Source organism: Oryx dammah, unplaced genomic scaffold (assembly GCF_014754425.2).
Source record: "Oryx dammah isolate SB20612 unplaced genomic scaffold, SCBI_Odam_1.1 HiC_scaffold_10, whole genome shotgun sequence".
Classification (NCBI taxonomy): domain Eukaryota; kingdom Metazoa; phylum Chordata; class Mammalia; order Artiodactyla; family Bovidae; genus Oryx; species Oryx dammah.
Genome location: NW_024070194.1, coordinates 35,668,976 through 35,677,869, shown reverse-complemented (window position 1 = coordinate 35,677,869; position 8,894 = coordinate 35,668,976). Strand labels below are relative to the sequence as shown.

General features: G+C 40.5%; 1 non-coding gene across 1 annotated transcript; it reads left to right on the top strand.

Moving 5' to 3' along the window:
• Window positions 1–220: 220 nt before the first annotated feature.
• LOC120869646 lies at window positions 221–325 on the top strand. The gene has a single exon (XR_005722612.1). It is a non-coding gene; the product is annotated as a U6 spliceosomal RNA (small nuclear RNA).
• The last annotated feature ends 8,569 nt before the right edge of the window (window positions 326–8,894 follow it).

Below are 8,894 nucleotides of genomic sequence, written 5' to 3'. Positions count from 1 at the left end.
CTCAAAAAGCATGTAAAATCTCAAATAACATAACCTATCATCCAAAGAAATTAGAAAAAGAAGAAAAAACAAAGTCCCAAATCAGTAAAAGGGAGGAAATTATAAAACATCAGAGCAAAAACAATATAGAGGCCAAAAAATAATAGATAAGATCAACAAAACAAAGGGTTAGTCTTTTGAAAAGATAAACATAATCTTAGGCTCATTAAGAAAAAAGAGAGTCCTGGCTTCAGCAGCACATATACTAAAATTGGAATGATATGGAGAAGATTAGCATGGCCCCTGTGCAAAATCATATGCATATTTGGATGCATTCCAAACTTTAAAAAAGAGAAAGATGAAAAAAAGGGAAGGGGACCCAAATAAAGAAATAAGAAATGAAAGAAGAAATTATAATCAACATCACAGGGAACGAAAAAATGATAAATGGTCCAATGGTTAAGAATCCACCTTGCAATGCAGGAGAAATGGGTTCAGTCCCTGGTCAAGGAACAAAGATCCCACATGCCACAGAGCAACTAAACCCATGTACCACAATTACTGAGTCCACATGCTCCAGAGCCCACGTGCTGCAACTAGAGAGCCTGCATGCTGCAACTACTGAAACTCGTGCACCACTACTAGAAAGTCCACCACCCACAGTGACTGATCCTGCATGATGAAATAAAGACCCTGTGTGCTGCAACCAAGACCCAATGCAGCCAAACAGATTAAATAACTGAAATGGATACTACAAACAATTACATGCCAACAAATTCAACAACCTAGATGAAATGGATGAATTTCCAGAAACATACAGTCTTCCAAAACTGAATTGGAAGAAAAAGACAATCTGAACAGATCAATCATTAGTAGTGAAACTAAATTAGCAAAAACCAAAAAGTTTAGGCACTCAGTCATGTCCAACTCTTTGTGACCCCATGGACTGTAGCCCACCAGGCTCCTCCATCCATGGGATTTTCCAGGCAAGAGTACTAGAAGTGAGTTGCCATTTCCTTTTCCAAACAAAGCAAAATAAAACAAAAAAATTCCCAGCAAACAAAAATCCAGGACCAAAAGCCTTCACAGGATAAGTCTAACAAACATAATAAAAGCTAAAGCTTATCTTTCTCAAACTATTCCCAAAAAAACTGAAGAGAAAGGAACACTCCCAAATTCATTCTATGATGCCACTATTACCTGATACCAAAACCAGAAAAAGATACTACCAAAAAGAAATAAAAGGAAATTACAGGCCAGTACCTCTGACGTCTATAGACACAAGAATTCTCATCAAAATATTAACAAACCAAATTCAATAATATATTAAAAGGATCATACACCACAATCAGTGAAATTTATTCTAAGGATGCAAGAATAGTTTGATATTTGCAAATCAATCAAAAGTGATCCATCACACTAATAAAAGGAGAGATTAAATCAAATGATCACCTCAACAGATTTAAGGAGCATTTCAAAAACTTTGACATCCGTTCATGATTTAAAAAAACCTCCCATCAAAGAGGGAGATTATATATGATAAAACCATAGCTAACATACTCGATGTGAAAAGCTGAAAGCTTTTCCTTCAAAGTTGGGAACAAGACAAAGAAACCCACTCTTGCCACTTCTATTTGACACACTGTTAATATTCCTAGCCAGCAATTAGACAAGAAAAAGAAATAAAAGGCATCCAGATCAAAGAGAAGTGACAGTAAAACTGTCACTATTTATATAGAAAACCCTAAAGTCTGTAAGCCAAAAAACTATTAGAACTAATAAATGAATTCAGTAAAGTCTTGGGATAAAGGATTAATATATGGAAATGTTTTTCTATACACTAGTAATGAACTACCAAAAAGAGAAAGCAAGAAAACAATTTTAAATCATATCACAAAGAATAAAATACCTAGAAATATAAACTTAACCAGGAAGGTGAATCACCTATACTCTAAAAATTGTAAAACATTGAAGAAGGAAATTGAAGATTATACTGAAAAAAAGGTAAAGATATCCTGTCTTCATGGGTTGGAAGAATTAATGTTGTTAAAATAACCATACTACCCAAAGAAATCTACATATTTAATGTAATACCTATCAAAATATACATGATATTTTTCACAAAACTAAAATAATTTTAAAATTTCTGTGGAACCAAAAAAGACACCAAATAGCTAAAGCAATCGTGAGAAAAACGAACAAAGCAGGAGGTATCATGCTCGCTGATTTCAGGCTTTACTACAAAGCTATGGCCCCAAAAGAAATGCGAACTCAAATTTACACAAAAACCTGTACACAGATGTTGATAGTAGCCTCATTCATAATAGCTCCAACCTAGGCACAATTTAGATGCTCCTCAGTGGGTGAATGTCCACGGAACTTTGAGGACAGATGCTGCAGTTTAGACTCAGACTGTTTGTGACTTTCCAGAGAATGAATATATGATTAGGGCAGAGTCAGGATGTGTGCTGAGAGGCTTGGAAAGGAAAATGATGACACACTAGGAGAACTGAATAATTCGGTCTATAACGGGTAAATATTGAACTGCATCTGTAAGGCCTTAAGGTTTCCAGATCTGTTTCAGTCCAAAACACTTAGGAAACACAGACTCAGTAGGGCAGCCTCCTAGGCTTACCAAGCAGCATGTGTTTTTCCTCCTTTGGCAGAGATGAGCCTTGGCATCTGTTCTCCTACATTTAGAACAATCTGTGAATAACCTCATGGGCAAAGTGACCCACTTTGTGGAACACAAGTTTTGTGTGTGGATTTTTGGGTGTTTGTGTAAGATGTATGTGTATGTAATATGAAGTTTGCAATCCTCAGAAAGGTTGATGTTGTTAAGTCACTAAATTGTGTTAAACTCTTTGAAACCCCATGGACAGCAGCACATCAGGCTTCCCTGTCCTTCACTGTCTCCCAGAGTTTGTTTAAATTCATGTCATTGAGTCAGTGATACTATCTAACCATCTCATCCTCTGCCACCCTCTTCTCCTTTTGCCTTCAGTTTTCCCCAGCAGCAGTGGCCACAGGACTGGAAAAGGTCAGTTTTCATTCCAATCCCAAAGAAAGGCAATGCCAAAGAATGCTCAGACTACCACACAGTTGCACTCATCTCACATGCTAGTAAAGTAATGCTCAAAATTCTCCAAGCCAGGCTTCAACAGTGAACTTTCAGCTGTTCGAGCTGGATTTAGAAAAGGCAGAGGAACCAGAAATCAAATTGCCAACATCCGCTGGATCATCGGAAAAGCAAGAGACTTCCAGAAAAACACCTACTTCTACTTTATTGACTATGCCAAAGCCTTTGACTATATGGACCACAACAAACTCTGGAAAATTCTTAAAGAGAAGGGAATACCAGACCACCTGACCTGCCTCTTGAGAAACCTGTATATAGGTCAGGAAGCAACAGTTAGAACTGGACATGGAACAACAGACTGGTTCCAAGTTGGGAAAGGAGTATATCAAGGCTGTATATTGTCACCCTGCTTATTTAACTTATATGAAGAGTACATCATGAGAAATGCTGGACTGGATGAAGCACAAGCTGGAATCAAGATTGCCAGGGGAAATATCAATAACCTCAGATATGCAGATGACACCACCCTTATGGCAGAAAGTGAAGAAGAACTAAAGATGAAAGTTGTTCTTGATGAAAGTGAAAGAGGAGAGTGAAAAAGTTGGCTTAAAACTCAACATTCAGAAAACGAAGATCATGGCATCTGTCTCATCACTTCATGGCAAATAGATGGGGAAACAGCAGAAACAGTGACAAACTTTATTTAAGGGGGCTCCAAAATCACTGCAGATGGTAACTGCAACCATGAAGTTAAAAGACATTTGCTCCTTGGAAGAAAAGTTATGCTAGACAGCATATTAAAAAGCAGAGACATTACTTTGCCAACAAAGTTCTGTCTAGTCAAAGCTGTGGTTTTCCCAGTAGTCATGTATGGATGTGAGAGCTGGACTATAAAGAAAGCTAAGTGTCGAAGAACTGATGCTTTTGAACTGTGGTGTTGGAAAAGACTCTTGAGAGTCGCTTGGACTGCAAGGAGATCCAATCAGTCAATCCTAAAGGAAATCATCCCTGAATATTCATTGGAAGGACTGACGTTGAAGCTGAAACTCCATTACTTTGGCCACCTGATGTGAAAAACTGACTCACTGGAAAAGACCCTGATGCTGGGAAAGACTGAAGGTGGGAGGAGATGGGGACAACAGAGGATGAGATGGTTGGATGGCATCACCGACTCAATGTACATGAGTTTGAGTAAACTCCCGGAATTAGTGTTGGACAGGGAAGCCTGGTGTGCTGCAGTCCATGGGATCACGAAGAATCAGACATGACTGAGCGACTGAACTGAACTGAACTTCCCCAGCATTAGGGTCTTTTCCAGTGAGTCGGCTCTTCGCATTAGGTGGCTAAAGTATTGGAGCTTCAACTTCAGCATCAGTTCTTCCAATGAATAGTCAGGGTTGATTTCCTTTAGGATGGACTGGTTGGGTCTCCTTGCAGTCCAAGGGACTCTCAAGAATTTTGTTTAGCACCACAGTTCGAAAGGATCAATTCTTCTGCGCTCGGCTTTCTTTACGATCCAACTCTCACATCCATACATGACTACTGGGAAAACCATAGCTGTGACTATACAGTCCTTTGTGTAATCAGGCTAAGTGATGTCTCTGCTTTTTAATATGCTGTCTAGGTTTGTCATAGCTTTTCTTCCAAGGAGCAAGCGTCTTTTAATTTCATGGCTGCAGTCACCATCCACAGTGATTTTGGAGCTCAAGAAAATAAAATCTGTAGCTGCTTTCACTTTTTCTCCGTCTATTTGCCACAAAGTGTTGTGAGACCTCACCAAGTGAGCAAACGGCACCAGACTACATCAGAGACATGTTCCTCACATTACCACAAGATGGCAGCACATGCACACAGCATTTGAAGTTCATTCAGAAATAAACCCACTCCAGTATTCTTGCCTGGAGAATCCCATGGACAGAGAAGCTTGGCAGGCTATAGTCCACGGGGTCGCAAAGAGTCGGACACGACTGAACGACTTCACTGAAAGTGAAAGTGAAAGTTTAGTCACTCAGTCAAGTCCGATTCTTTGCGACCCCCTGGACTATAGCCCACCAGGTTCCTCCGTCCACGGGATTCTCCAGGCAGGAATACTGGAGTGGGTTGCCATTTCCTTCTCCAGGGGATCTTCCTGACCCAGGGATCGAACCGAGGTCTCCCACATTGTAGGCAGACGCTTTACTGTCTGAGCTACCAGGGAAGTCATTCAGAGAACAGTGCAACTAAACTGTCCCCTGTCACTACCCCTGCCATCCTGGAAAACTCGACACTAAAGGTTTATGAGGAACCTTTATGACCTCCTTTTATGACAATGTGTTGCAAACACGAAGAATTTTAGGTAAATACGTAGATCCAAGAGATGGCCAGAGGGACTTCCTTAGTGGTCCAGTGGTTAAGAATCTGCTTTCCAATGCAGGGAATGAGGGTTCAAGCTCTGGTGTGGAAACTAAGATCCCACGTGCCATGGGGCAACTAAGCCCACATGGGCTTATGAGGGTGTCCATACTGGACAGGACTCCTTTGAGATGTGACTGTGGGAACACACAACTGAGGAGACAAGATCATTGATGGAGAGCTGGGAGGCCAGTGTGTTGGAAATGTTAATATTATCTACCAAGATATTGATCTTACCAAGGAATACGACTAGGGAGTGTTAGAGAAAGTTTAAGTGATTCAGGAAGTGAAACTTCAAGGAATAAACTCATCTACCCAGACTTTCCCTGGAAAAGGAAATGACAACCTATTCCAGTATTCTTGCCTGGAAAATTCCACGGGCAGAGGAGTCTGGCAGGGTCCTTGGGGTTGCAAAGAGTCAGACACGACTGAGTACACACACACACACCCAGAATTTGGTAAATAACTGTCACCACAATGATGGTAGGAGAAACAACTCCTGGTAAGAAGGAGGGAGCATGTTCCAGGAAAGCAATAGTGAATGGGAGAGGAAATAACCCCTCCTCCCCACCTTCAGGTCCACAGAGGTAAAAACGAATTGCACAAAACATCCACACCTGAGAGAGCAGAGGGGCAAGGTGATCTAGCATGCCAGCTGCCAGTCATGTGTGGCCATGAGCACTTGAAATGTGACTGGTGTGGCTGAGGAACCGAATCTTTAATTGAATTTAATTCCAATCAGGTTAAAAGCTGAAGTTATATAAAATTTTTTTCTGTTAAAAAAAATCACAGATCCATTGTTTTGATAGGACTACATTTCGCTTTAACTGTTGAAAATCCAAACAGAAATATGCTCTAAGTGCAAAATACACACCATATTTCAAAGACAGTATTTAAGAAAAGTTTAAATATATTAATATTTTTAATATTTTTAATTTATATTTTTATACTTTCACATGATAAGTATATTGTTAACAGGTTACATAAATATGTTTTTGCATGTTGGATTTGTTTTGTTTGAGAAAATATATCATCAAAATTAGTTTTATCTGCTTCTTTCCACTTATTTTTTTTTTAATTTTGTTTATTTGGCTGCACCAGGTTTTAGTTGCAGCATACGGGATCTTTGATCTTCATTGTGGCCTGTAGGATCTAGTTCCCTGACCAGGGATCGAACCCAGGCCCCCTGAGTTGGGAGTACAAAGTCTTAACCACTGGACAACCAGGGAAGTCCCTTTACTTATTTTAATGTGACTACTAAAAAACTTAGAATTACATGTATGGCTTACTTTACATTTCTATTGGGCAATGCCAGCTTAGGGAAAAATGATGAAAGAAGCTCCTAGAAAAGAAATGGGCACTTAGCTGACAAGTGACCAAATGTTCCAAAAGGCACAGTAGAAAGGCCAGAAAGGGTCAGAGAGGCAGAAGCACACTCATGATTGTGGGTGTCTTGGAACTGAGGGATCTCCAGAAAGTCCTGGGCCTCTTGTGGTGCCTGGAGAAAACAGACAAATATAAAGAGCTGTCTTGATTGTCTCAAAGCAAGAACCAGTGATGAAGCCGTGACTGGAGGTAAGAAGGTGAACCAGATCTAGTTGGGAACCCTAACTCACTCTGCCAAAGGAGGCAGGGAAAACAACTCTTTTGAAGGAAACCTATTCTTCAAGGTATGAAAGTAAAGGAGGAGTCAGGGGTGACTCGAAGATTTAGCAACTGGAAGGATGGAGTTGCCTTTTATCAAAAAGGGAAGACTGCAAATCATAGTTGGGGTGGTGGTGATGAACAGCATGGATTCACACTGGGACACGCTAGGTTCAAAGATTCTCTTAGACTTCCAAGGAGAGATCCGGAAGAGGCAATTAGTTGTAGGAGTCTGCAGTTCACAGAAGAGTTGAGGCTAGAGATAATCTGAGAGTCTTCAACATCTAGATCGAATTTAAAGCTATGGAACGTGAATTCTGAGACTTCCCTAGTGGCGCAGCAGTAAAGAACCCACCTGCCAGAACAGGAGATGCAGGTTCAGTCTCTGGGTCGAGAAGATCCCCTGGAGAAGGGAATGCCAACCCACTCCAGTTGGATTTCCAGCTGGGAAAGCTCACGGACAGAGGAGCCTGGCGGACTACAGTCAATGGGGCCTCAAAGAGTCAGACGTGACTTAGTAACTAAACAATGGCAAAAACAACAATGTGAATTCTGAGATCAAAAAATTCTAGATCATTACAGCTATTTCCCATTAGTTTGCTGAATAACTATGAAATAAATAACCCCTAACTCATTTTTTAGCTTATTTTTTTCCCCTGATGTATCTTCCTATTGATATTTAACTCAATCGTATATTACACTGAACACCTGCTGACAGAGGGTATAAGGGTCCAGAAGCCTGGTGTTTCTACATTTCATAGCAAAGAGGACCTATTACCATTGACTCATTGAGAGCTTCCTAACTGCTGCTCACCCTGCTTACAAGTTGCTCCTGCCTCATTGCAAATGTTTCCCTACATGCCTGAAATTTGTTTACAAAAAATTAAATGTTTGGTGAGAGTCTTTTGAACTGAACTAGCTATATCACCTCAACTGACGAAAGTCATTCTCTTTGCATTAGGCTAACTGGTGAATAAGCAGTTCAAGATCCTCAGAGAAGAGCTTTCTGCACAGTAATTAAACAAAAGCATATAGAAGAGGAAGAGAAAAAAGCGGGGGAGGGGGAAGAGAAGGAAATGGCATCAGATAAATCTGTCTTTCCTTCTGTGGCTCCTTGGTTAGCTGAAACAAAACAAAAACTCTTAATTTTCACCATTTAACCCTGGTTTGGTTTTGCACTCTACTTCCTTCTGGAAGCACCCCGCCACCACCTGGCATCCCATCCCTCCTCCCCACACAGCTCCTCTCATGGACATAACTGGGAAGGCATTTTAAAAGTGGCTTCCAAGTTGAAGAGAGAATAAAAAAAACCACAGAGGTCAGACTGCAAGCTTATCATTTCAATTACCAATTTGCTGAGGAAACTGAAGCTTAAAACTGGTGGAGACAGAATCAGAACCAGAGCCCTTACTCCCTTTTCCGCCTTCTCTTTTAGCTTCTTATTACAATAAATTAAAAACACATACAAAAGTAGACAGAATAGTATAATGATTCCATACATACCCATCAAATTCCCTGGAGGCTCAGATGGTAAATTATCTGCCTGCAATGTGGGAGACTTGGGTTTGATCTCTGGGTCGGGAAGATACCCTGGAGAAGGGAATGGCCACCCACTCCAGTATTCTTACCTGGAGAATCCCATGGACAGAGGAGCTTCATCCATGGGGTCGTAGAGTCAGATACGACTGAGCAACTAACATTTCCACTTTCTTTCATCAACATTTTGCCAGTATATTGCTGTATTCACCCCCTCTTCTATTTGTACTGAACTGTCGTAAATAAAATCCAAAATACAATGTCA